At 45.4% G+C, this 8,840-nt stretch overlaps 1 non-coding gene across 1 annotated transcript; it reads left to right on the top strand.

Annotated features, from left to right (window-relative positions):
- Window positions 1–1,139: 1,139 nt before the first annotated feature.
- Window positions 1,140–1,246, top strand: LOC118482372. The gene has a single exon (XR_004868413.1). It is a non-coding gene; the product is annotated as a small nucleolar RNA R71 (small nucleolar RNA).
- The last annotated feature ends 7,594 nt before the right edge of the window (window positions 1,247–8,840 follow it).

Raw genomic sequence — 8,840 nt, 5'->3', positions numbered from 1 at the left:
CGGGATCGATTTTCTTTTGGGGTAGTTTATTGAGTACGAGGGCAGAGCATTCTTCGCCTAAATTAACTAATTGCAAATTTTCAATTTTCTTTTTATGTGTAAGGAAGTCCCTCATAAATTTAGAGTATTTGGGCATTTGGGTTAGGACTTCGATAAAAGGAATATTGACATGCAATTGTTTTAACAGACTTTCGAATTTTGCGAATTGCTCATTGGTCTTTTGACGAATTAACCTACCGGGGTACGGAACTCGAGGAGCCTTGGTAGGCTCTGGTGATGGAGGAGAGTTCTTTTCCTGCAGAGGTGTTGGCCTTGTTTCTTCCGTAGGTGGCGGTACTTCTGCAGGCCCTACGGTGCGGTTTCGTAGTGTGATGAGGTGAACTTGCGCCTTTGGGTTTGTTTCGGTATTTCTAGGTAATGCGCCTTGCGGTCTCTCGGAAAAATTTTGAGCTATTTGATTTATTTGTTTTTCTATGTTTTGAATGCTAGCTTGTTGATTCCTAAAATTAGATTCTAATTGTAGAAATCTTTCCGAGTTTTTCTTATCAGTGTCAGAGACGAGGCGAGATATAGTATCTTCGAGCCTTTCTCGTCCACCTTGTTGTTGAGTGAAATTTTGTGACTCATTTCTTGATTGCTGAAAGTTTGTTCGTTGGGTTTGTTGGTTACTACTATTGCCGGGTTCCCTCCAACCAAGGTTTGGGTGGTTTCGCCATCCTTGGTTGTAAGTTCCCGTTGGGGGACCCGACGGCCTAGGTCTATTATCAATGTAGTTTACCATTTCTTGTTGATCGTCCGTTTCTTTCATGCAACTCCAATTTTCATGTGACCCACCGCACCCTTCGCAAGCCATAACCGAGACTGTTTTTGTCATTTCTAATTTTTTTATCTTTGAAGAAAGGGCCTCGATTTGGGCTTGTAAAGAAGTGCTTTCGTCGACCTTATGGGCGCCCGGGGCGATAGACTTATTTCCCCGGGGGGTGTGCCATTGAAAATTGGTTTGAGCAATTTCCTCAATCTGATTATATATTTCGTGTGGGCGTCGATTACCTAAAAGTCCCCCGGAGCTAGAATCAAGTGTCTGCCTAGTGTGTGGCAACAATCCATTGTAGAAAGTGGATACTTGTTGCCATATTGCGAGGCCGTGATGGGGACACTTGCGTAATAGCTCCTTGAATCTTTCCCAAGTTTCATATAAGGATTCCCCATCCTCTTGTGAGTATGTATTAATTTCAGTCATTAATTTAGCAGTTTTAGCGGGAGGGAAATACTTATATAGAAATTTTTGGGCTAGTTCATCCCAGGTGTTTACCGATCCAGCTGGGAGGGCGTTGAGCCAAGCTTTCGCTCAGTCTTTTAGTGAGAATGGAAACATACGGAGGCGGATGGCATCGTTTGATGCTCCATTGATCCGAAAGGTATCACATATTTCTAAGAAATTAGTTATATGTAGATGGGGATCCTCGTCCGCAAGCCCGTGGAAGGTTGCGGAGTTTTGGAGCATTTGTATCAAATGCGGTCGAAGTTCGAAGTTATTGGCTTCGACATTCGGAGCGTTGATAGCGGCGCCTAGATTACCTACGGTGGGCCGTAGATAATCCATAAGGGTACGTTGGTCCGCCATTGGAGGTGGATCACCCGAAACCTTCTCTTGATTTTTGGCTTTTAACCTTTTTCTGAGAAAGCGTTCGGGTTCTTCTAATGGTTCTTTTATGTCTTTATTGGAACTGGAGCTCATACACTACGTGAGGTTGGCGTCGGGTTCCAAGTCCTGCAATAAAAACAGAAAAGAATGTTGGTCAGAAGGTTCACCACGGCCCCGTGTTGAGCGAACACGGCCCCGTGGTCAGAATTGCAGTGGTTGTTTTCCAGATCCCAGTTACTGGAAGTTGGACACGGCCCCGTGTTGCACCGGCACGGCCCCGTGGTCAGCCTTCTGTAACTTGAAAAACAAAAACTGCCAGTAATGATGCTGAGCACGGCCCGTGTCCGACCAGGCACGGCCCCGTGCCGAGCTCTGCAGAAGCTGAAAATCTAAGAAAAAAAATCCTAAAAAATTAAAGAAAAATAAAAATATGATTAGGCCGTTGATTCCTAACTTTCTTAAAATCCTTGTGTCCCCGGCAACGGCGCCAAAAACTTGATGTGTTTCGGTGTGTATATATTTTTGATGTATATTTAAGCCCCTTTTTACACTTTTAACCAAGTTTTAAATTTATAAAACACGATATTTACTAACACTAAACACACATATGGGCAAGTGCACTCATCGTGGACGTAGTATAGTGTTGGTAAGATACCGAGGTCGTCCAAGGACACAAGAGCTTTTAGTACCGGTTTATCCTCAACGTCTAATCAAATCAAAAAAAGTTAGAAAAATGTTTTTAAACTAAGAAAATAAAAACTAACTAAATGCTGAAAAATAAAAATAAAATAAAAACAGATAGACAAGATGAATCACTTGGATCCGACATGTGTATTAGTATAACCTTTGATTATTTTTGCACTTTCGCACTTGTTTAAGAGATTATCTTAGTTATTGTAGTAGGCCCCTCTTTTGAAGGCGACGTTACCCTCAACCCAGTAGTTTGAGTCAGCAAGGATACAATCCTAAAGGGTCGGATTATTGAAAGATAATTAATTAAGTTATTAATGCAAATTGTGGTAGGCCCCGCTTTTGGCGGTGACGTTACCCTCGGCTAAGTAGTCTGAGTCAGCAGGGATACAGTCCTAAATAGCCGGGTTATAGTATTAATAGTAGTTAACTTATGAGGGGGTCAAAGAGTTTGGATCCCCGCCATCCAATACCTATGGGCATTGAAGGAGATCCTACTAAATTTGACCCAGGTCCCAAGCAGGACCTCTAAACACTGAACAAGGGCAAGACCCTTACCAAACCGTTCCCTTAACCTCCGACCAGGTAGCCAACATACCTCCATATAGACCGTGGAGATATGCATGGTGAAAATCTTTTATTTTATATAGACAGTAAAATAATGCCAAGACACCACGGACAAACGATAAGGAAAGATCACCTTCAACATAAGTAACTAGTTATTAAAGTCATTAATACAAAACCAAATAAAAAGTGCAAAAGATTAAAAATAAAAAGTATTATACTAAACACTTGTCTTCACCAAGTGATGTAAGAGACTTAGGCAAACATGGCCTTGATTGTCAAGAACTCTTACTATCAATCTTGGATCCCGAGACGACTCACACACTCTACGATGGACAATGGATGATGGTGGTGGATGATGGTGTTATGGTGGTGGTGGGTGGTGGATGAAGTGTGAGAGAGGTGGTGTGCCAAGGGATGAGAGAAAATGAAGCCAAGCTCCTCTATTTATAGGCTGAACAGAAGGCTGGACACGGCCCCGTGTCCGCTGGACACGGCCCCGTGCCCGTCTGACATTCTTTCTCTTCATTAATTGTAATTGCGAATTACAATTAATGCGCCTGCTATACTTTCACCACGCCCCCGTGCCCGCTGGACACGGCCCCGTGGTGGGCAATGGAAGCTTCTACTGGTTTGTCTTTTCTGCTGCTTCCTGGGCACGCCCCCGTGTTCGCTGGACACGGGGCGTGTTCAGACTCTGTTTCTTCTCCTTTGCCTTGGGAGGTGCCGTTGAGGGTCCGGCCAGTCTACTTTTGTTCCTTTTCTTGTATTTATGCTAGAATTAGTTGTCTTTTTGCTTCTTTTGTGATTCTGAGCTTATTTAATCCTGAAAATGCAAAAGGAAGACAAAAACACTATTTTTCCAACATTAGTACTTAAAAAGGGTTAGTTTTATGCCTTAATTGATGTGATTTATATGTTGTATTTTACACACATCAGAGGCCGCGATGGAAATACGATATATGATATAACGAACGAACATACTACTACTCACACTGTACTATTACTGAACTATTAACTGTGAACTCGCTCAACTAGTTGTTGACTCTCTGCTGCATGCCTTGCAGGACCTTAGGTACTTATGGAGCTTGCACAAGGAAGGAGCAGGTCGTTGTGGACAAAGATTCGTGAATGCTTGTTAAACATTTATGACATTTCAAACTATTAATTATGTTGGGTTTATTTACATGCTTCTGCTATTTAAACAAAGTTTGGTTTTGAACATCAATCATGTCGTGATGAATTACTTTATCTACTTTTATTATTAAATGCTATGTTCGACATGATTGGTGGCTTGATCCTGGTCATGTCACGCCTCCAAGCGGTGGTACTCCGCGTGTGGATTTTGGGGGTGTGACAGATTGGTATCAGAGCCATTGGTTATAGAGAACTAGGTTTTAATATGGGAAAACGTTTTTATTAAAACCAGACTATAACCAGAACAGTGCTCTCAACGATCCACAACGACGCTTCGCTCCACGTGCAAGACTTGACATACTAGGTAATAAGGTTTATGTTTATTACCTGCTTGCTAGAACTACATAGAACTTTGCTCGTAGTATGCTAGATTACATTGCTTACAATACGTCGTTGCATGAGAATACCTACGTGCTTACACTCTTCTGTCATCGCACTATTCGCGAACCTTTCTCACTTATGCTACTTTTACAATGAAGATCATGTCTGGACGAATTAACATGACTCAAGCCCAGCTAGAGGCTCTCGTTCAAGCTCAAGTTGCTGCGGCACTTGCAGCTGCTCAAGCAGGTAGTATACCCTGCAGTATGGACTCACACTAGGATCTTTAGATCCTACATTAACTCTTGTATTTAACTTCGTCCTATTCGTACGCAATAGGTCAAAACGCTCAGCAACCTGTCTGCACATTCAAGAACTTCATGGACTGTCGTCCAAGTACTTTCAGTGGCACCGAGGGGGCAGTGGGACTCCTCCATTGGTTTGAGAAGCTAGAATCTGTGTTCGAGATGTGTGAATGCCCTGAGGCTCGCAGGGTCAAGTATGCCACTGGCACGTTGGAAGGGATTGCGCTCACCTGGTGGAACGCGCAAGTACAGATCCTAGGGTTGGCAGCTGCTAACGCCACACCTTGGGAGGATTTCAAGGAATTGATTAAGCGTGAGTACTGCACACGAGACGACATTCACAAGTTGGAGAATGAGCTATACCACTTGAAGATGACGGGGTCAGAGATTGAGGCTTATACGAAATGGTCAAACGAACTGGCCATCTTGTGTCCAACGATGGTGGACCCTCCAGTTAAGCGCATTGAGTTGTATCTCAAGGGGCTTGCGCCAGAGATTCAGAGCCACGTGACGTCGGCTAACCTCAACCACATCCAAGATATTCAGCGTCTTGCTCATCGACTTACCGATCATGCAGTGGAACAGAACAAGCTGCCAAAACGCATCAGTGCTACCACTACTGCTGTCACTACTTCTGCTACTCCCAGTGACAACAAGAGAAAATGGGAGGGGGATTCCAGCAAGGGATCAGTTTCTGTTCAGTCTCAAGCACAGCAGCGCAAGACTAATGACTACCAAAGTCCGAATCAGCAATCATCAGGTAGTCAGGGGCAGAGTGGGTATCGGGGAACTCACCCATGGTGTAGTAGGTGCAACAAACACCACAGTGGAAGATGTCGCAGGGAACGTTGTCAAAGATGCCTCAAGCCGGGTCATGAGGCTAAGGATTGTAGAAGCTCACGGCCAGCGAACCAGAACCAGCAACTCCCACCGCCAGCACCACAGAACCAGCAGCAGCAGCCACAGCGTGGAAACCGGGGATGTTTCCAGTGTGGGGCTGAAGGTCACTACAAACGCGATTGCCCTCAATTGAACCAGAACTAGAATCGCAACAACAACAATCAGGGCAACGGGAACAATAACAACAACAACGGGGGAAACAACAACAACAATGGCAACGAAGCTCGGGGTCGTGCTTTTGTGCTAGGTCGGGGTGACACAGTGAATGATCCCAATGTGGTAATGGGTTAGTTTCTTCTCGACGATATTTATGTTACTGTTTTATTTGATTCGGGTGCTGATACAAGCTATATGTCCATGAAAATGAGTAAATTGTTAAAACGTACACCAACACCCCTAAACACCAAACACGTCGTAGAGTTAGCAAATGGTAAAAGTTTAGAAGCCGCACATGTAATAAGGGTTGTAGCATCGTTTTAGCTGGTCAGACCTTCTTGATTGATCTTATACCCATAGTTTTGGGTAGTTTCGACGTCGTCATCGGTATGGATTGGTTGTCCCAACATCATGCAGAGATTTTATGCAAGGAAAAGATCATTCGCATTCCTCGTTTTAGTCAGGAACCTCTCGAAGTTCAAGGAGACAAGAGTGGTGCTGTGGTTGGCATCATCTCTTTCTTAAAGGCGCATAAATGTTTACGAAAGGGGCACACTGCAATCCTGGCACTTGTCACTGACGCATCAGCAAAGGAAAAGAAGCTGGAGGATATTCCAGTTGTACGTGACTTCCCTCAGGTGTTTCCTGAAGATTTACCCGGTTTACCGCCTCACCGCCAAGTCGAATTCCAGATTGAGTTAGCTCCTGGAGCAGCACCAATAGCCCGTGCACCGTATCGCTTAGCTCCAACCGAACTGGAAGAACTGTCGAAGCAGCTACAAGAGCTCTTGGAAAAGGGCTTTATTCGTCCAAGCTCATCGCCTTGGGGAGCTCCAGTACTTTTTGTGAAAAAGAAGGATGGCACTTTCAGGATGTGCATCGACTACCATGAACTGAACAAGGTGACGGTGAAGAACCGTTATCCTCTTCCGCGTATAGACGACTTATTCGGCCAGTTGCAGGGGTCGAGTTACTACTCCAAGATAGACTTGAGGTCAGGGTATCATCAGCTGAGAGTCCGGGATGAGGACGTCTCCAAAACCGCATTCAGAACTCGTTACGGTCACTACGAGTTTCTTGTCATGCCATTCGGGTTAACGAATGCGCCTGCCGTATTTATGGATCTGATGAACAGGGTGTGCAAGCCGTACTTAGACAAGTTTGTGATTGTCTTCATCGACGACATTCTGATTTACTCCAAGAGTCAAGTGGAGCACGAACATCACCTACGATTGATTTTGGAACTCCTTCAAAAGGAGCAATTGTACGCCAAGTTTTCTAAATGCGACTTCTGGCTTCGTGAAGTCCACTTCCTAGGCCACGTGGTGAACAGGGATGGGATTCATGTCGATCCATCCAAGGTAGATTCGATCAGAAATTGGCCTGCACCGCGTACACCAACAGAAATACGCCAATTCTTGGGTTTGGCGGGTTACTACAGACGATTCATAAAAGACTTCTCCAAGATCGCACAGCTGCTTACGCTACTGACACAGAAGGGTGTCACCTATCGCTGGGGAGAGCCCCAGGAAACCGCTTTTCAGTACCTAAAGGATAGGCTTTGCAGCGCACCTATTCTCTCACTGCCAGAGGGCACGGAAGATTTTGTGGTTTATTGTGATGCATCGATACAGGGACTTGGGTGTGTATTGATGCAACGGGATAAAGTTATTGCTTACGCTTCACGTCAACTCAAGGTTCACGAACGGAACTACACGACGCACGATTTAGAGCTGGGAGCTGTTGTTTTCGCGCTTAAGATATCGCGACACTACCTGTACGGTACCAGGTGCACGATTTACACCGATCACAGGAGTCTCGAGCATATCCTAAAGCAAAAGGATTTGAACATGCGTCAACGACGATGGGTCGAACTACTGAACGATTACGAATGCGCCATCAAGTATCATCCAGGCAAAGCCAATGTTGTGGCTGACGCTCTCAGTCGGAAAGACACTTTACCTAGGCGCGTACGAGCTTTGCAGCTTACTATTCAATCCAGTCTTCCTGCACAGATACGAACTGCTCAGATAGAAGCTTTAAAACCCGAAAACGTCAAGGCTGAAGCCTTACGCGGCTCAAGGCAACGAATGGAACAAAAGGAAGACGGCGCTTACTATGTAACGGGGCGTATTTGGGTCCCACTTTTTGGCGGTTTACGCGAGCTGGTAATGGATGAAGCTCACAAGTCCCGCTACTCGGTACATCCAGGGTCGGATAAAATGTACCACGACATCAGAACTACATACTGGTGGCCTAGTATGAAGGCCCACATCGCTACTTACGTCGGCAAGTGTTTGACATGTGCAAGGGTCAAGGTGGAATATCAGAAACCAGCGGGCCTACTTCAACAACCTAAGATACCGCAATGGAAATGGGAAGAAATTTCCATGGATTTTGTTACAGGCTTACCCAGATCCCAGCGTGGGAATGATACCATATGGGTGATCGTGGATCGACTCACCAAGTCTGCACACTTCCTGGCTATAAAGGAAACAGATAAGTTCTCCACTCTCCCAGACATCTATCTTAAAGAAGTTGTTTCAAGGCACGGGGTGCCCACCTCCATTATTTCGGATCGGGATGCACGATTCACGTCAGAGCTATGGCAAGCGATGCACAAATCTTTCGGCTCACGGTTAGACATGAGCACAGCGTATCATCCTCAGACGGACGGGCAGTCTGAGCGAACGATTCAAACTCTTGAAGACATGCTTCGGGCATGTGTTATTGATTTCGGCAATGGCTGGGAAAAGCATCTCCCTTTGGTGGAATTCTCATACAATAACAGCTATCACACCAGCATACAAGCCGCTCCATTCGAGGCATTGTACGGGCGTAAATGCCGGTCACCTCTCTGTTGGGCAGAGGTGGGGGATAGTCAGATCACGGGTCCAGAGATTGTAGTGGACGCCACGGAAAAGATTGCGCAAATACGACAACGCATGGCGGCAGCACGCGACCGTCAGAAAGCCTACGCGGATAAGCGTAGAAAGCCATTGGAATTTCAGGTCGGGGACCGGGTTTTACTTAAAGTCTCACCCTGGAAGGGTGTGGTACGT

This window comes from Helianthus annuus, chromosome 9 (assembly GCF_002127325.2).
Source record: "Helianthus annuus cultivar XRQ/B chromosome 9, HanXRQr2.0-SUNRISE, whole genome shotgun sequence".
NCBI lineage: Eukaryota > Viridiplantae > Streptophyta > Magnoliopsida > Asterales > Asteraceae > Helianthus > Helianthus annuus.
This window is presented reverse-complemented; position numbering and strand designations above follow the sequence as displayed.